Below are 21,287 nucleotides of genomic sequence, written 5' to 3'. Positions count from 1 at the left end.
TCTTTTAAGATTCTTAAAATAAAAGCTCAGATAATAAGTCTTGTATCTTATTCTAATATAAGCTTTTAACTCTATAAGATCTATTTTATTACATTATAGCATTTCATACCATGAAAAAAACAGCTTTTGTTGTTTGAAAGAAATTGTGAAATATATTTTCCAATTTATTTAATTCAAAATATAATTTTTTAAAAATTTCCTGTGTGACATGAGTTGCTTTTACGTTGTTTAATTTTTGTATATTTGAGAACTTTCTCTGGCTATCTGTTATTCATTTCTTTTAAAATTTCATTGGTCAAAGAAAACAATTTGTATTCTTTAAATTTTTAAAAATTTTTATGGTTTACTGGATGGAATGGAGTATAGTCCATCTTGTTAAATGTTTTATGTAGATATGAAAAGAACATGTATACAGCATCTGCTGATATTTGACAAGGGAACAAAAATGATACAGTCTAGTAATACATTTTCTCTTTTCAACAAATGTTGAAACAGCTGAAAATCCACATAAAATAATAAAATTTAGACATACACTTTACACCCTTCACAAAAATTGTTTCAAAATGAGTTATAGACCTAGATGTAAAATGAAAACTACAAAACCACTAGAAGATAAAATATTGAGAAATAAGAATAAGAGAAAATCTGAGAGACTTTTGATATGGCAATTACTTTTTAGTTGCAACACTAAAATGGCACAATCCATGAAAGAAATCACTGGTAAACTGAAAATCATTAAGATTAAAAACTTCTACTCTGAAGAAGACAAATGTAGAAAGAACTGGAACACAAGGCATGGACTAGGAGAAAATCTTTGCAAAACATATATCTGGTAAAGAACTCTTATCCAACACACACAAAGAACTATTAAAAGTCAACAAAAGAAACAAACAATGCAGTTAAACATGGGCAAAAGACCTGAATAAATACCTTACCAAGGAATATATAGAGATGGTAAAGAAACATATGAAAAGATGTTCAGCATCATGTGCTATTGGGGAGTTGCAAAAAACAACAACAACAACAATGAGATACTATCATACACTTAATAGAATGGCCAAATCCAAATCACTGTCAATAGAAAATCATGGAAAGGATGTGCAGCAATAGAAACCCTCATTCATAGTAAGTGGGAAATCAAAATAGTTCAGCCACTTTGGAAGTCAGTTTGGCAGTTCTTTTTTTATAAAAAGAGATACTCTCATGTTATGAGGCAGCAATAGTGCTCCTTGGTATTTGCCCAAATAAGTTTAATATTTATGTCTGAAAAAAAAACCTGCACATGGATGTTTATAGCAGCTTTATTCATAAATGCCAAAATTTGGAAGCAATCAAGAAGTCCTTGAGCAAGTGAATAGAAAAATTAACTGTGGTACATCCAGATAATGAAATATTATACAGAGTTAAAAATAAACAAGCTATCAAGCCATGAAAAAGCATGGAGAAATCTTCAATGCCTATTACTAAGTGAAAGAAGCTAGTCTGAGAAAGCTACATACTATATGATTCCAAGAGCATGACATTCTGGAAAAGAAAAAACTAAGGAACAGCAAAAGATCAGTGGTTGCCAGGGGTTAAGAGGAGGGAGGGATGAACAGGTGAGCACAGAGGATTTTTGAGAGCAGTGATATTATTCTGCATGATAATACAATGTTGGACATTTTATTTATTCTTTTGTCAAAATCTGCAACATGTACAACAGCAAGAGTGAACCCAAAGGTGAGCTGTGGACCTTGAGATATAAACGTGTGTCAATGTAGGTTTATCAGTTGTAACAAATGGACCGCTCTAGTCTGAGATGCTACTTGTTGGGGAGGCTGTGCATGTGTGTGAACAGGGATTATCTGGAAACTGTATTTTATGCTGAATTGTGAATCTAAAACTGCTCTAAAAAAATCTATTCAAAAAAGTGTTGATTCTGCTGCTGTTGGTTAGAATTTTCTATACATAATGCCAGTTTAGCTTTTTCAATGCCAGTTTAGCTGTTTTTGCTTCTTCTTACATGGGCTAAATTTTGCCATGTAAATGTGGCATGTTTTGTGCAGGAGGTTTCTGCCCCTACGTCTGCTCCAGAATCTCTCTCATAGAATTAATCTAGGATCTTAGCCTCAAGAGTTTCCTGCTTCTGTTTTTCATTTTTCCCTCAGATCCTTTGCCTAGCAATATATTGTCCCTCCCCATTTCTTAGAACTTTTGAGAGAATCATTTCATCAAGAAGAGAGAATGGGGCTTTGTGATTTTCCTGTCAAGGCAGACAACCCATCGTGCATACTGAGGATTCTGAGGTCTTATTCTATCCGCAGTCTTTATCATTTGCATCCAGTGAGAAGTTTGTGGTGTAGTGTGTGCAGGAAAATACACTGTCCTTTCTTAAGTCCTTTCAAATAACTTGTTAAAATTTCTATTTTATTTCCCTGATTTTTCTTTTCTACATCTTTTATGTTCATTATTATACATTTAGTCAAACCAATTGCTCTTTGAGTATCTTAGATTTCATATTCATTTCTGGGAATATTGTATTTTTTCTTCTATTTATTTCCTATGTTTTGCCATTTCATATTTGAAATGTTTCTGAGTTTATGCTACATTTTCTTAGGTCTTGCATTTGTTGTATGGTATGCATTTGTGCTGTTATTTGCTCATGTGGGGTGTTTTAAGTTCTGTTACCATTATGAAAATATTTTGAATCAACTGTATGGTTGTGCTCAAATCCTACCTTCATTACAAAAGCTTCCTTAATCCCTTCAATGTTATTAAGCAGGATGTATGTTACTTGTTTTCCTGTCAGTTTTATTTGATACACTAGATTATAGACTCTTCATGGAGGATATATACAAGTTTTCTATAATAGCCTTTATTGCCCACACAATAGATGCTCAAAGTTAATAAGTGAATGAATGAAGGTGTATGTTTTATAAAAATTCTTTCAAATGAATCATAGATTTGTTTTTAAAGACATTATAAACAGAATTCTAGAAAGGATAAACATATGCTAAAATGACTCCAAAAATTGCTTACCTATGACACTCTTGATTCATATCACCATTTCATTTTCCTTTATTTAACTGAAAGTAAGCTTCCTGTAAAGGAAATATTGTCCCAAAAGGCCATGGACCAGTCAGTCTGTACATAGCCTGGTGACATCAGTATCAGCTGTGGGAAGCTCAAGGCAAATGTCATTTCCTATCAAATGCAGCATCAAAATAAAAAGTGTCCCCAAAGATCTCGAAGGACACTCACAAAGGTGAGGTCATTGCCAAATTTTCCCTTAGGTGGCTTCTCACGAGTTTGAGAATAAGCTTTCTTGTTAGCTTATCTTGGTGCATTGGGAAGATGATGGTTTGCTAGATACAAAATAAGAGTAGACAATGCAAGTTACTATTGAAATGACAAGATAGATCTATAACAGCTATATTCACAGCAAAGTAAGGATGAAGGTACCCTACTATTTGCACCATGGGTAATACAAACCAAGGAGAAATAAATGGTTTAATGCCACTTATTCCCACCTAATTTTTCAAGAAAAGATCCTTATATTCCCCAAATGTCTTAACTCAAGGAGAAAAAGCATTTGTTTACAAACAAACAAATGATTGAATTAATATACTGTGTCCAATGATCTATTATTGTCAATAATTCTGTTTCTTAAACTTAGTCAGAACCTGGAGGTACTTTAAGGAGTTGAAACAGTTTAGATTACTTCATCCCAGCATGATTCATTTACTCTGCTATTTTCTAACCATTTGATTGAAACTAAAAACTTCAAACTGGATTCCAATATATCCTTTACTAGTTTAGTATTTTCTTAGTTAATCCATATTATTATTGTTTTTGCATTCCAGTGCAATCCATTGTTATCACTTGGCTAAACAACATACCTTGGTGAAAATGAATGAAGTTTCTATATTTATGGGTAAACTTTAGCTGAAATGCTTCTCTGTAGTTCATACTCTAGGACAGAGAGAAGCAAGATGACAATTCTATCCACCAATCCAGCATCACAAAAGATATGAATGTTATGCTGAAATACCAAGGACTAGACCACATTGCTAAATTTCTTTTCTTTTATTATTAAATGTGGGCTTCCCTGGTGGCTCAGATGCAGTAAAAATCTGCCTGCAATGTGGGAGACCTGGGTTCAGTCCCTGCGTTGGAAAGATCCTGTAGAGAAGGAATCCTATAGCTACCCACTCCAGTATGCTTGCCTGGAGAAATGCATGGACAGAGAAGCCTGGTGGGCTACAGTCCATGGGGCTGCAAAGAGTTGGACATGACTAAGTGACTTTAAAAAATTTTTAAAAAAAATAACAATGTTAGATTAGGGGGTAAGTTTAAAGCAGTCATTCCATGTCTCTTAATTTATTTGATCTTTTAAAAAATAAAACTTGACCTTGTTATCAATTTAGAAGATATATTTTGAATGGTCATAGGGAGTTATCATATTGAAATGCATGGTCCCTATTAACTATTGTCTGAATTTTGTTTCCCAGAAATAAACATTTTAAATTTAACAAATTATTAGATATAAAGTCTAAATTTCCCTTTCAGTACCTAGGGTTCTGATTCAGTTTAATCTCATAGCCATGGGGAGTTTTTTGTTTTGGTTTTAAATGTTGTTATACTTTGACTTACTGAAAAACATGTGAATGCAAAGCCTCAAATCCTCTGAGTCTCTGATTATAACATGATGTCCTCTGTATTCAAGACTTTACATATCAAAAGGCCCAAGGTAAACATTTCAAAACTTATTTTTGCCAGTTAAATATTGCCATCCATTAGATATAGCAGAAACAAGGTACAGATGTCATTATTTTTACCTTTTGCTACAAATTAAATGTTGTTTCACCCCATGGAGTTCCTAGTCTGAAGTTTCTAACATGCAATTACATTTGCAAGCTCAGTTAATACTGGCACCTGGGAACTTGATAATTTGCATGTACACAAAGCTCAGGCTTTCATTCACAAACAATATCCTTGAATAAATAGTTCTGCAGTAACCAAAAAATCAAATTGATTTGATATCCTTAAAAAACTCAGGCCTACCATGCGTCCTCTGCTTGCTGGTCAATTTGTAGTTGTTAGAACTGTTGTCTGTTAAATAAAAACACTGATGGAAGTCTCCTGACAGAGAAATTCTTTGGGGAGAGAACCCAAAAAATTCAGGAAGAGTATTTGGCTCATTTTGGATAATTTTTGAGTTTGTTTTATTCTCTGCTTTTGGACTATGTAGACATGGGCAGCCAAATTGCCATACTTTTGGAAAAATCATTCTTTGCTTACAAATGTACATAGACAAATAAGACTCACAAATAACTAAGCTAGCTAAAATAATTAACATTCATCCTTTTTTTTTTAACCTCTAGCCAGTTGAGAGAACTTAATACTTAATGTTTTTAACTTCTATTTTTTGATATGTTTTAAATACTACTTTACAGAATTTAACCAATCTTTTTCTCTTGTTTGCATGTTATCAAATTTGGTGGCTAAAACAAGAATTATGATGTCATAACTTAAAAATAAAAGTATATCTCTTTTAGTCATATGCATTTTGCTACTTGTATGACCATTTAAATTTTGTACTGCAATCTCCTTTTTATGTAAGTTCTTCACTGTATTTTGCATTTTTCAGTCCTCACTGTTTTTTGGGAGAGCTTCATTTTGGACCATTAAAAGTAAATCTTAAAGGTTACCTCTAAATAATGCCTCCTGTTATTCATCACTTTAATCATTGCCTAGAAAGAAAAAAAGTAAAGGGATTGTCAAGAGTAAAAAAAAATGATGGTGAATTCAGTGAAGAATGAATTTAATTAAACTTCCAGTTTAAATGTAATGGCTCTGAAAGCAATAAATGTCTTTTAAATCTTTGAAAGTAAATAAATAGAAGCTTCAGGTAAGAGGTAATAATAAATAAATACTATATATGTATATATTTATGAGACAAGTGTGCTTTTTATGATAATATCAATTCAGCTTGCACGTGAAATTAAACTTTATTTTAAAAGTGACATTAACTTAGAGTCTTGTTCAATATTGGAAAACACTGAATGGACAGATACCCAAAAGTAATGTTAATGTGAAAGTTGTACTAGACAAAGTGAAACAGGTAAGGAAGACAGTATCAATCTTCAAGGCAGCACTATTTACAATAGCTGGGACATGGACATAACCTAAATGTTCATCAACAGATGAATGTACAAAGAAGAAGTAATGCATGTTTAGAATGTAATGTTACAGAGCCATAAAACAGAATGAACTTGGGTCATTTATAGAGTTGTAGATGGGCCTAGACTGTACCACACATAGTGAAGGAAGTCAGAAAGAGAAAAAAACAAATATTCTATTAACACATGCATGTGGAATTTACAAAAATGATAGAGATGATTTCATTTGCAAAGAAGAAATAGAGACCATATACATGGATACCAAGGGGAAAAGAGATGGGATAGGAGGAATTGAGAGATTGGACTTGGCACATAAACACTATTTACACTCTGTATAAAATAGGTAACTATTGAGAACATACTGTATGGCCAGGGAACTCTACTTAATGAACTGTGGTAACATGAGGGGAAGCAAGTCCAAACGGGAGGGGATACATGTATATGTATGGCTGATTCATTTGCTGTATTGTAGAAACATACACAGCTGTAAATTAACTATGCTCCAATAAAAATTAATTCTTTAAAAAACAGTTGCAGTAGGGCAGAGAGAATTTGTGAGACAGACCCATTTAAGCTCAGTTAAGCTGAAACACAGGCTGGATAGATTTTAGGAGATATAATGGAGGTGAGGGGATCATAGCCCATCTGTGTTTGCTAACTGATGTTCACCAAAATTAGCTCCTACCCTCCCACAGAGACTACGGAATAGACAGGCTATCTCCCTGGGCTTATGTGCTTGAAACAGACAGTTTGAGTTGTAAAACAGGAGAGAAGATTTAAAAAATTGTACATTTCAGGAGAAAATATTTGCAAATGATCTGACTTACAAAAGATTAGCCTCAAAAGTATACAGACAGCTTATAAAACTCAATAACAACAACAAAAAACTCAATCAAAACTGAACAGAAGACCTAAATAGATATTGATATTTCTCCAAAGAAGATGTACAGATAGATGACCAATAGCCACATGCAAAGATGTTCAATGTCTCTAAGTATTAGAGAAATGCAAATCAAAACTACTATGAGCTATCACCTCAACACCAGTCAGAATGTGTGCTTGCTAAGTAGCTTCATTCATGACCGACTCTTTGACACCCTGTGGACTGTAACCCACCAGTCTCCTCTATCCAAGGAATTCTCCAGGCAAGAATCCTGGAGTGGGTTGCCATTTCCTCTCCCAGGGTATCTTCCCCACTCAGGGATCAAACTTACATCTCTTGTGTTTCCTGCATTGGCAGGTAGGTTCTTCACCACTAGTGTTGCCTGGGAAGCCCGGTCAGAAGAGTCATCATTAAAAAGTCTACAAATAAGAAATTCTGGAAAAGATGCAGAGAAAAGGGAACCTTTCTCTACTGTTGGTGGGAATATAAATTGGTGTAGCCACTGTGAACAATAGTATGAAATCTCCTTAAAGAACTAAAAATATAGCTGTCATATAATTCAGCACTCCTACTTTTGGGCATAGATCCAGACAAAACTAATTCAAAAAGAAACATGCACCTGTTTGTTACTAATAGCACTATTTACAATATCCAAGACATGAAAGCCCCTAAATATACAGTGGCTGAAGAATGAACAAAGAAAATGTGGCATATATACACACAAGGAACAAGGAATACTACTCAGTCATAAGAAAGAGTGGAATAATTCCATGCGCAGTAACATAGATGGACATAGAGATTATCATACTAAATGAAGTAAGCCAGACACAGGAAGACAAATATATGATATTGCTTACATGTGGAATCTAAAAAAATAAAAAAATGACACAAATGAACTTATACACAAAACAGAAAGAGACTCACAGACATAGAAAACAAATCTATGGTTACTCTGGCCAAGTGATGTGACTCATTAGAAAAAACCCTGATGCTGGGAAAGATTGAAGGCAGGAAGAGAAGGGGATGACAGAGAATGAGATGGTTGGATGGCATCACTGACTTGATGGATATGAGTTTGAGCAAGTTCCGGGAGCTGGTGATGGACAGGGAAATCTGGCCCCTTGTAGTCCATGGGGTCTCAAAGAGTTGGACATGACTGAGTGACTGAATTGAACTGAACCAAAAGGGAAAAGGGGTGGGGGAGAGAGAAATTCAGTTCTGTTCAGTCGCTCAGTCGTGTCCGATTTTTTGCGACCCCATGAATTGCAGCACGCCAGGCTTCCCTGTCCATCACCAACTCCTGGAGTTTACACAAACTCATGCCCATCGAGTCGGTGATGCCATCCAACCATCTCATCCTCTGTCATCCCCTTCTCCTCCTGCCCCCAACCCCTCCCAGCATCAGGGTCTTTTCCAATGAGTCAGCTCTTCACATCAGGTGGTCAAAGTATTGGAGTTTCAGCTGCAACATCAGTCCTTCCAATGAACACCCAGGACTGATCTCCTTCAGGATGGACTGGTTGGATCTCCTTGCAGTTCAAGGGACTCTCAAGAGTCTTCTCCAACAGTACAGTTCAAAAGCATCAATTCTTCGGTGCTCAGCTTTCTTCACAGTGCAACTCTCACATCCATACATGACTACTGGAAAAACCACAGCCTTGACTAGACGGACCTTTGTTGGCAAAGTAATGTCTCTGCTTTTTAATATGCTGTCTAGGTTGGTCATAACTTTCCTTCCAAGGAGTAAGTGTCTTTTAATTTCATGGCTGCAGTCACCATCTGCAGTGATTTTGGAGCTCCCCAAAATAAAGTCTGACACTGCTTCCACTGTCTCCCCATCTATTTGCCATGAAGTGATGGGACCAGATGCCATGATGTTAGTTTTCTGAATGTTGAGCTTTAAGCCAACTTTTTCACTCTCCTGTTTCACTTTCATCAAGAGGCTCTTTAGTTCTTCACTTTCTGCCAAAAGGGTGGTGTCATCTGCATATCTGAGGTTATTGATATTTCTCCCAGCAATCTTGATTCCCTTGTGCTTCTTCCAGCCCAGCATTTCTCATGATGTACTCTGCATATAAGTTAAATAAGCAGGGTGACAATATACAGCCATGATGTACTCCTTTTCCTATTTGGAACCAATCTGTTGTTCCAAGTCCAGTTCTAACTGTTGCTTCCTGACCTGCATATAGGTTTCTCAAGAGGCAGGTCAGGTGCTCCGGTATTCCCATCTCTTTCATAATTTTTCACAGTTTATTGTGATCCACACAGTCAAAGGCTTTGGCATAGTCAATAAAGCAGAAATAGATGTTTTTCTGAAATTCTCTTGCTTTTTCAATGATCCAGTAGATGTTGGCAATTTGATCTCAGGTTCCTCTGCCTTTTCTAAAACCAGCTTGAACATCTGGAATTTCACGGTTCATGTATTGCTGAAACCTGGCTTGGAGAATTTTAAGATTGTATATTATATTATAAAAGATTATATACATGCACATACACATACCTGTATAACTGAGTCACATTGTTGTACACCAGAAACTGATACAATATTGTAAATCAGTTATTATACATCAATATAAAGTAAATAAAATAGAGCATAAAAACATTTACATTTCAAGGAAGGAGAGAAAAAATTACAATTATAACGTTTGTAAAGTAAATGCTGTAAGAAAAGGCAGGTCAGAGATAGCATCTGGAAGAAGCCTGTCTAAAGTTTTAGTGGAGGGGCTGTTTAGGATTATCTCTCTATTAGGACTGATCATGGCTAAGAGAAGCATGTATCCCATTTTGCTCATTTTTTAGTGTGCTTACCGGTATGATTAGAGTACATTAGTGGTAGAGAGCACTGGGAACTTTGGGGTCTCGCTCGGAGACCACGGCTGCATCTGAAAAGTCTCTTTCCAGCTCTATCTTCTACCTGTCACAGTGGGTTTCAGAGTTCTGTTTCTCTTCAGCTGTTTCCAACTGGTTGTAAGGCAGTGTTAGCATGTCTGACTTAAGATATCAATTCTTGTTCTCAGTTCTAGATAAATTTGACTTCTCTTCTGCGTCATGTAATGTCTTGAAAAGTCGACATAGTAAATATATTTCTTAATAGTTATTCTATTATGTAGATTTATAGAGTAGATCCCAGGTTTATAGTGAAAGTTGCTCAGTCATGTCCGACTCCTTGCAAGTCCATGGACTATATAGGCCATGGAATTCTCCAGGCCAGAATACTGGAGTGGGTAGCTTTTCTATCCTCCAGGGTATCTTTCCAACCCAGGGATAGAGCCCAGATCTCCCACATTGCAGGCAGATTCTTTACCAGCTGAGCCACAATGGAAGACCAAGAATACTGGAATGAGTAGCCTCTCCCTTCTCCAGGGGATCTTCCTGACCCAGGAATTGAACCAGGGTCTCCTGCATTGCAGGTGGATTCTTTACCACCTAAGCTATGAGGGAAGCCCATGGTGTACTTTGCCAAAACTCAAAGAAGCCTGAGTGCCAGAGAATTGATGCTTTTAAGCTATGCTTCTGGAGAAGGCTCTTGAGAGTCCCTTGGACTGCAAGGAGATGAAACCAATCAACCCTAAAGGAAATCAACCCTGAATATTCATTGGATGGACTGTGCTGAAGCTGAAACTCCAATGCTTTATCCACCAGATGTGAAGAGGTGACTCATTGGAAAAGACCCTGATGTTGTGAAAGATTGAGGGAAGGAGGAGAAGTGGGAGACAGAGGAGGAGATGGTTGGATGGCATCACCAACTCAAATGACATGAATTTGAGCAAACTCCAGGAGATAATGAAGGACAGGGAAGCCTGGCGCTACAGTTCATGGGGTCACAAAGAGTCAGATATTGTTTAGTAACTGAACAACACCGCCAAAAACAAAAGAAATTAAAAGTTCCCCAAACTAACCTATCATTAACAGCTATTCATGCTTAGTGTGCTTCTATTACCAAAAAATTGAAGTGTACCATTATAAAATGTATGGACACAATTTGATACAGAGAGAATGAGTTGAAAAACAATGCCCAATACCTTCAATGACATAGAGAAAGGGTAAAAAAAAATCATTTTTGTAGTGTGTACTACAATGAGATTACATAAAAACCAAGCATGAAGAGGAAATCAAAATTCTGTGAAATTATTTTACTGAAAGCTAAAATACTATAAGTTTTTTTTTTTTTAGCTTGTTTGCCACAAAATCTCTTACTATTCCTACTGCTTGCCACTGTCTGCTTCTTCCTGGCTGCTATGTTCTGAATATATCCCCTTTAAATTTATATGTTAAATCCTGAGCCCCAATAGGCTGGCATTAGGAGTCAGGACCCTTGAGAGGCTCTTGGGTCCTGAGGGCAGAATCTCAGGAATAGGATCCATTCCCTGTGAAACTTTCATTGGGATCCTAGCATCTTTCACTATATAAGGACATAGTGAGAAGACACTGGTCTAAACCAGAATGAGGACTCTCATCCAACTTTACCGACACCCTGATTTCAGACTTCACAGCATCCAATATGTGATCAATATGTTTCTATTTTTTAAGAGCTAGCCAGCCTCCAGTACTTTGTGACGGCAGGCCACATGGACTAAGACACAGGCGCTGCTTTGGGTGACACTTCTCAGCTCTTGTGCAGACCCCTAAGACATCCAGTGTTCATGGGAAATAGCTCAACCATTGAATTACAAAGAAGAAAAAACACTCCTCTCACCCTTTAAGCCATTATGAGAAAAATCTTTCATATATTAAACCACTTAGATTTTCAGTGTGCTCATCAAGCCATTCATATATGATTAAAATATGAGAATGGAGTTTAGCTCAATTAGAGATGTGAGTGGGTAAATATCCTTTAGATATTCCCCATTAAATATTAGACATGTGACCAAAACTCATTAGCAAGCAATTTTATGTAGCATTTTCTCATACTTAGCAAGAAATCAGTTATTTGAGCTACAGATAAAATGTGATTTAAAAAAAAAAATATACTTTAGAAGTTAAGGATGCCATTTCAAAGTTTACATTTTGTTAACAAAAGTAAAATTCATGCCTAGATGCAGGTAATGTGTCTCAGCAGGTAATGGCAGAGTTTTCTAGATGTTTGTCCAAACTTTCCCTTAAAAGTATAGTCTTAAGCATATTTACTGTCCCAAAGTAGTTTGATTAAAGATTCTAAATCCTACAGTATAACCTTGGCATGGAAGATGTTGAGAACAGGAGTTAATAAAATACCCCCTGCATGGTGAAAGTGACTTGGCTAGATTTATAAAAAACAATTTAGCTCTGAGCAAAGTGTCCTCAAGTCAGTGGTTCTACAAGGATGTAAGGTACAAGATACACAGTGATATAATCAGGTGAAATAAACTGCTAAATGGAACTATGTAGTGTTCTCCTGAAGGGTATTGGAGACGTCCCAGAGAAAAAGCATAACTTTGCTTTTGCTTTATTGATGCAGAAGTTTCTTGAGGTGACTTTCTAAAGTAGAATATTAAACTAAGGTTATCAGTGGTTAAGGTCTACACTTATTTGCTATGACTGGAGAGCAATGCATGTGTTTTACATAAATGCTAGATGAAATCATTTAGATTCATACATAAACAGAAAGACTGGTGCCTTGCTATGCCCCACAATATTTTGAAGTAGGAGATGGCTTACATAATGAGGGTCTTTCACAATACTGTACTGTGATAAGGATCCAAAGAACTTTTCTTAAGGAAAATCTTTGGGAGTGAAGCAGCCACAACCCCTCTACAGACACCGTTCCCCAAGAGAGTTAACTGTGGAGCATCGTTGATGGGCAGGCTTCAGTTGCACATTTGGCTGCATCTCAAATTTTGCTTTATGGCTACACTGAGCGTGGAAGGGAGATTAGTAATGCATCATTCTGAGAAAGTTTCATTCAGGTTGACCAGGAGTCTTCAGATGGGAAACTTTTGACCTGAAGACTCCTGGTCAACCTGGATGAAACTTCCTCAGATGTGCACTGTGTTGAGGTTCTTTCTACCCAATCTTCCCTTCCCTCCCACACCTTGTGCAGAGGTCAGGCATGCAACATGGTGTGAAGGATCTACCCTGGCTGTTTCTGTTTTTAGCCTTCACACATGTTTTCCCTAGTACATTTCTTGTACACCTAATCCCATCTTGATATCTCCATCTAAAAATATCTGAACTGATACTACATGTATTTTGAGACCAGATCACTGGCCCAGGGATTATTTTTGTCTCTAGAGTGAGGTGTTTGTGAAAAAATGACAAATACTCCAGCCAGGTTTTAAATATTTTCACTTATGGAAAAAATATATATTAAAGTTCAAGAGCAGAATCTGTTGCTTAAAAAAAGAAAGAAAGAAAGTCAGTATGTAGCATTGAAAATAATATGGTAGCTTGATCTTATATTGTATATCCCCTTCTTTTTCCTATTTTGAGAGTTTAGACCAGAAAGCTCTTGACAAAGAGGTATTTCCAGTTGACTCTCATCCTTTAGGAAATAACACATATTGTTCTTTCAGTTTGCAGTACAGCTCAGTAATCAATATAGGTAAGGAATGGTGAGAATAAAAAAGAGAAGCCAATTTATACTTTTGAGAAACAATGTTTGGTGTGAGAACTATATAATAGGGTAATCTAGAAATATCTGAAGATATATAGATAAAATAATTTAAAAAGCTAAATATAAAATATGTGGAATTTGCTTTATAGCAAAATTAATGGCAATCTTTTTTTTTAGTATTATAATATTTGCTGTGGGTTAGGAAATTGGTAAGCTATCACATGATCATAATAGTTTAATTTTTCATTTTAAAAAAAGCAAGAAGAAAAACTTAGAAGAACAATGCAGGGAACTGGGCTTCTTGGGCAAAATTCACAATATAAACAATTTAGCAAAAGTTTTAGGCTTCCACAAAGTTGTTGGCTGAAGTCAGATAGTCAGTGACAGATTGGTTGAGTCTCAGACAAACTGCACACAAAAAGATCTAATCAAGATGAGAAAAGCAGTGGGATAGACACTCAAGCCATTGCATTTCCTCAAATCACTGGAAATTAAATCATTCCCAGCTGTATCTCAGTAGATAGCTCTGTTAAAGATAAAATATGTTTCTCCTTAAATAGAGCGACACCTTCTGTGATTGTCTAGACCATCTTAAACCATTGAAAAGTTTTAAAAAATGGGTTAACCCTCAAAATAGTCAAGTTTTATGCTTCTGACACAAACCATAGGAGACGTTGTGAGCTTTTACTGTACACAGTTTATGGAGGGATTAAGGTAAATATGTTTCTCATGATTCATGTCTTACTGTGCTGTGCCGAGTCACTTCAGTCATGTCTGACTCTTTACGACCCTATGGACTATAGCCCACCAAGCCCCTCTGTCCATGAGATTCTCCACGCAAGAATACTTGAGTGGGTTTCTATTTCCTTCTCCTGGGTCAGCCCAGGGATGGATCCCACTTCTCCCGTCTCTGCATTGACATGCGGGTTCTTTACCACTAGCACCCCCTGGGAAGCCCCACTATTCTTGTCTTACATATCATGTGTATAGTACACAGTATAGTACCATGTATACATATATGTTTGTGTTGTATACATAATGTAAAACTCCACTTTCAAATTTTACATATATCCTCTCTATTTGGTAGCCGTCCAATTTTTATGCAAACACGGTGAAATCGTGACTGTCATTCAGCATGATTGTGACTTGTTTTTGTTGACTAGTGTGTCTGCTTTGTGTTTTACACAGACTAAAAGTCAGGGAGAAGAAAGGCTGCCAGATGGAACCTCAATGCTTTCAGCCCCATGGGCACTAGAGAAACATGATTTAAATCTCTCCAAATACTGCGATTGTGCACTCTTGCTCTTATGTTTATTATTCAGCAAGCAGGGTGTACTTATTACCTAAGAGATATTAATACTTTATACCTAGCTATAAATAGGGAGAGCTAACTCAGTTATCTGCATCCTAAGAATGAATATCTTCATTTTGTAGGTTGAAAATTATCCAAAATTATTTTGTTAGAATTTCTTAAAAAAGCTTTTTAAAAATAAGCAGTCTTAGACTAAATTAGACTTTTCTCACCTTTAGGGACTTTCTTCTTTCTTTTGAAATAATCAAATGTTATTTTGATTATTTCTTTAAAAAAGAATCAGATGTTTTAGTAAATAAATAGTTCTATTGAAAATCTTGCTGAAAAATGATACGTGTGTGTGTGTGTGTGTGTGTGTGTGTGTGTGTGTGATTTTTGTGACCAGTTTTCTCTGATAGGACATTTTCATTGTTTGATTCAGAAAACTTTTCTAAAACATTTCTGTGCTGGCCTTGTATGGTACTCTGAGACATTCAAATAATTCATTATTGAGAAGATACTCTAAGCAATTAAAAGCATTTTGCCTCAAAAATAAACCTCTGAAGCAAACTGGTATTTACAAACAATCTCATTTAATACACAAAAAAAGTTGGAAAACTTGTAGGATCTAAGATCATCTATTAAAAAGAATGAAATAATACCACTTGCAGCAACGTGGATGGACCTTGAGATTGTTATACTGAATAAAATAAGTCATATTATATGACATCCCTTATATGTGAAATCTAAAATGAAGTAATGCAAATGAAATTGCTTACAAACAGAAACAGACTCACAGACTTAAGAGAATGAATTTATGGTTACTGGGGGAGAAGGATGGGGGGAGGAATTAAAAAAGAAAAAGTTATTGGGACTCATGGCTAAACACTATGCCCTAATTCCAGAACGATAAGTGCTCTGCATAATTTTATGAGATGATCAGTCACATACGGCCAAAAAACGGGGGTTGGGGGGGTGGATGACAGGAGAACCAAGGTCCTAGTGACGGGAAGTACGCACCTGCAGGGCCACATAAGAAAGAGGCCAGGGTAGATAGGAGGCAGAAGACAGGGGAGGCGGAGCCTTTACTGGTGCTAGAGGCGGCACAGTGGTAAAGAACCTGTCTGTCAAGGCAAGAGACATAAGAGATGCAGGTTTGATCCCTGGGCCAGGATGATCCCCTGGAGAAGGAAATGGCAACCCACTCCAAGATTCTTGCCTGGAGAATCCCATGGACAGAGGAGCCTGGTGGGCTAAGTCCGTGGGGTCACAAAGCCACAGGCATGACTGAGTGACAGAACGTACAGAGGAAGGCAGGGCGCAGTGAGTGGTTAGGATAGGGTAGTTGGAATAATTTTGGTGGCTTTAGAGTTGGCTTTAGGGTTGGTCCCTAGATGCCTGGTGCCTTACCAGGCTGATAAAGGCAGAATTTTTTCTCGGGGGTGTATGGCCAGAAGGATGAGATCTGGCTCTGCACTGGTTAGTTTGCATATTAAAGATGTGCTCTGGCCTGACTTTTTAAGAATCTCTAAAGAATTGGCTTCCCTGGTGGTTCAGTGGTAAAGCATCTGCCTGCCAATGCAAGAGATGTGGGTTTGATCCCTGGGTCACAAAGATCCTCTGGAGAAGGAAACAGAACCCACTCCAGTATTCTTGCCTGGTAAATCCCATGGACAGAGAAGCCTGGTGGGTTACAGTGTATGAGGTCACCAAGAGTTGGACAGGACTTAGCGCCCAAACAAAAACAAAATTTGCTACTGCCAAGAGATGGAGGGGGTCTCTCTCCAGTAAGAAAGTTTCTTTTTAAAAAAAAAAAAAAAAAGTCAAAATGGTATAATATACGGAAAATAAAGATATAGATATACACAGTAGAGTAAAAATGATAATAACACCTACATATTTAAGTTCATTTGTCTTATATTTTAGCCTTGCAAACCCGAGAGCCCAGCTTTGCAAAGGCATTATATTTTCTGTAATGTTTTATTATATTTCTTCCTGTTTCATTTGTGTTCTTAGCACCATAAATTAGCATCAGGGTATTAACTGGAATTCCCTGTGCTATACAGTAGGTCCTTTTTGATTTTCTATCTTATATATAGTGTTCTGTGTATGTTCATCCTAACTGAATCACCTAAAACTAACACAACATTGCAAATCAACTATGTGTGTGTGTCTGTATGTGCATTAGTCATTCAGTTGTGTTTGACTCTTTGTGACCCCATGGATGGTAGGCTGCCAGGTTCCTCTGTCCATGGGGTTCTCCAGGCAAGATTACTGAAGTGGGTAGCCATTTCCTTCACCAGGGTATCTTCCTGACCCAGGGATCAAACCTGGGTCTCCCACATTGTGGGCAGATTCTTCTATACTCCAATAAAAGTTAAAAAAAATCATACCCTCAAAAACAAAAGCAGTATCTCTCAGGAAGCAAGATGATTATATTTGTGGAGCCAAGAATAGAATTCAGTGATGTCCAATATCCTTTCAACCCAAATGTATCATCTTTGCCATTTATATGAAATCAAGCTTTGAAATGTCCAGTGAAAATTATATATAAACCACATCTCAAAACATTATAAATCTAATAAAATTGGATACTTGAAATTAAGAAAATACTAGTAGGAGAAAAATAGATGTAATATATATTAGAATGCTTTGATTATTATGAGTGAATAATATATTTGGTTTTGATATTCATAACAACCAAGATAAAAAGAAGAAAAATATAAATTATACATTTCTTATTTTCATTTAAAAGGGAGAATATAATATCACCCAGAGAGATAATCATTTTTTTCTGGAAATTGAATACTAAATGGAGTTAGCAATGTGAATGGACTGTATACTGCATAATCTATTTATATAATGCATAATTTCCTTCACAATATAACTTGTATAAACAAAATAAATATAATTTTATTATAGAAAATATAAGCATTTCAACATATTTAAAATGCTAAACAATTAAAGCAAACAAACAGAAAAAGTGGTCATACTTTCAAAGGACTGTGTGGTCTGAACTGAAAGAAAGAATAGATATAATTAAAAACACATACCTTCTCAAATTATAGTTAGAAATTACAATTTCTAATTACAGATGTATATTTTCTTAGTATACTTTGAAATTGTATTCCATCATCCAATTTCAGTGGGACTTTTTTGTTGAAGTTCAGAGGAATATTCACTGACCGTGGAAAGGCTGGAAAGAGCAGACTGGTCATGATGTGCTTTTATGACCTCTAATTTGTTTTCACCTTGTGAAAGATTTTAGCACTGACTTGGAAAGAAAATGAAAGTGTTAATCACTCAGTCGTGTTTGACTCTTTGCAGCTCCATGGACTGTAGACCACCAGGCTCCTCTGTTCATGGAATTCTCCAGAAAAGAGTACTGGAGTGCTCAGTTTTTAGCATTGACTTGGAGTGAAGGTGTATTGCTTATATGCCATGCATTTTGGCCATACCTTTATTTAACCTACATCACTATAGTGTGATATACAACTACATTTTAGAAGTAGAACATAATATAAATATGATTCATCCCCTTTTCCAAACTCATGTGGTCACCCAATATCATTGTTAAGATGTAAGCTACATTGGAAAATTGATTTATCTTAACCAGCATGACATTTGTCAACAAGATTGAGCGAATTTAATTGGAAGAATTTAATTTAGACTAAATTACACTTATAAAGCTATAACTTTAAATAATGTTATCAAAAAGGAATCTGATTAATAGTATAAAAGTTCTGGCAACCCTATACATTGGAAAATTGTTTATAAGGATTATATTGAAATCTTTTTTTTTGCTTTCTTTTTTATTTAATTAATTTATTTTTTACTAAAGGATAATTGTTTTACAGAATTTTGCTGTTTTCTGTCAAACCTCAACATGAATCAGCCATGGGTATACATATATCCCCTCCCTTTTGAACCTCCCTCCCATCTGCCTCCCCATCCCACCCCTCTAGATTGACACAGAGCCCCTGTTTGAGTTTCCTGAGCCACACGGCAAATTCCAGTTGGCTATCTATTTTACATGTGGTGATGTAAGTTTCCATGTTACTCTTTCCATACATCTCACCCTCTCCTCCCCTCTCCACATGAATAGGGATTATATTGAAATCTTGAATAAGATAGTAAATCTGGATAACTTAAACTAAATATTGCATCCCTTGAAGCCACAGTACATAATTGTTTTTATATACCCTTGCCTAGTGCAAAGATATATGGCTCATATATGAGCCTAATAAATAGTGAAATGGATAGAATTATATGATATAATGAGATGCAACCTATTTCATCTTTCTTAATTATTCCATCGCCTGGAAGAGCAGAGGTTAGTTTCCTGCACAATTTTGCCAGGGTTCTTACCCTGACTTTTCTCATGTACTTACATTCTTACTTCTCCTTCACTACTATTATGATTTACTCTATTCTTTTTCTTTTTTTTTTTTTTAATTTTTGTTTGATGTTTTGTACTGTAAGGATGTTCAAGTGTTTTAGAAGTAGTGAAGATAATAACTAATTTTTCAGTTCAGTTCAGTTCAGTCCCTTAGTCATGTCTGACTCTTTGTGACCCCATGAACTGCAGCATGCCAGGCTTCCCTGTCCATCACCAACTCCCGGAGCTTGCTGAAACTCATGTCCATCGAGTCGGTGATGCCATCAAACCATTTCATCCTCTTTCATCCCTTTCTCCTCCTGCTTTCACTCTTTCCTAGCATCAGAGTCTTTTCTAATGAGTCAATTCTTTTCATCAGGTGGCCAAATATTGGAACTTCAGCTTCAGCATCAATCCTTCCAATGAACACTCAGGACTGATCTCCTTCAGGATGGACTGGTTGGATCTCCTTGCAGTCCAAGGGACTCTCAAGAGTCTTCTCCAACACCACAGTTCAAAAGCATCAATTCTTCAGTGCTCAGCTTCCTTTATGCTCCAACTCTGACATCCATACATGACTACTGGGAAAACCAGAGCTTTGACTAGACGTGTGTCGGCAAAGTAATGTCTCTGCTTTTTAATATGCTGCCTAGGTTGGTCATAGTTTTTCTTCCAAGGAGCAAGCATCTACATTTCAGTTTTATGTGCACTTGAAAAAAAAAAATCCATGCTCCTGTGACATTGACAAAAATGATTTATCCCCTGCAGGATTAAAAACTCCACAGTGTAATATATTAAAAATTATATCTTATTCCCACCTGATTTTCAATACACATTTATACAGGTTGCCCTTAATGTTCACATTTGAACTGAATGTCATTGAATATATTTTGGCTTAGCATTCAGGTCTCTTTGGTATTATTGCCAACCTTACCTGCTTTCTCTCATTCATCAAACCCTGTTCTTCATATCATTTTCTAATTATTTCTTAACCTCTCTGGAGTAACATAGCAGCTTTTTTTCCCCCCTCATTATGCTATTCCTTCATTTTTTGTTCAATTTCCAATTCGGAACTACAATAAAAGTTTTAGAATTAGTTGCCACAGTAGTGATGTAGTGTTTTGTATGCATGTGCTTGCTTGCTGCATAAGCAGAGTCTTTTAGAGAATGACTTTACTCAAAGGAAATTAAATATTATCATACTTAACAGAAGATAATTACAAGTACTAGACTTAAGAAACTTCCTCAGATAGACATTTCTTTGTTTTCATCTTCATTGAATTCACATTATCCTTTCTGAACCATAAGCACCTACATTCTTCAGTTTCAAAATTATGTGTACTGTAGAAGAGTGAGTTTATAAAAGCGGAATCTTAAAACACAATGAAGCAACCAATGGTAGAGACGTTGGCAAAAACAATGATACTATTTTTTTAAAAGTTGTTTTGATCAAGAAATGCAGTTTAACCTATCAAATTTGTGTGCCAACTTTACTGTCAGCCTCTCAACACAGATAGGTTTCACAAACGAAGGATCACTAAAATTTTGAAGGTTAAAATTACTATTACTTTCAGAGAAGATTATGATGCATCCACTTCCTTTTACCTATTAGGAACTTAGCAGCATGTGAGAAAAGATCTTTTTAAGTCTCTTCAAAATTGTGTTTTCCTGCCTGCCTGGGATGAAATAGAATGAAATTGTTGTTTGGTCATTAAGTCATGTCCGACTCTTTTGCAACCCCATGGGCTATAGCCCACCAGGCTCCACCGTCCATGGCATTTCCCAGGCAAGAGTACTGCAATGGGCTGCCATCTCCTTCTCCAGGGGGTCTTCCCGACCCAGGGATCGAACCCAGGTCTCTGGCACTGGCAGGTGGATTCTTTGCCACTGAGCCACCTGGGAAGCCACAGTGAAATTAGGATACTGATGTGAACTAACCCGCAAAAAGGTGAATTTTATACATTGCTATTTTGATATCATAGTGTGATGACATCCAGTTTTCTACTCTCAAAATCCCCACTTAATTTTGAGGTTTCCATCTG

Source organism: Odocoileus virginianus, chromosome 22 (genome assembly GCF_023699985.2).
Source record: "Odocoileus virginianus isolate 20LAN1187 ecotype Illinois chromosome 22, Ovbor_1.2, whole genome shotgun sequence".
Classification (NCBI taxonomy): domain Eukaryota; kingdom Metazoa; phylum Chordata; class Mammalia; order Artiodactyla; family Cervidae; genus Odocoileus; species Odocoileus virginianus.
This window is presented reverse-complemented; position numbering follows the sequence as displayed.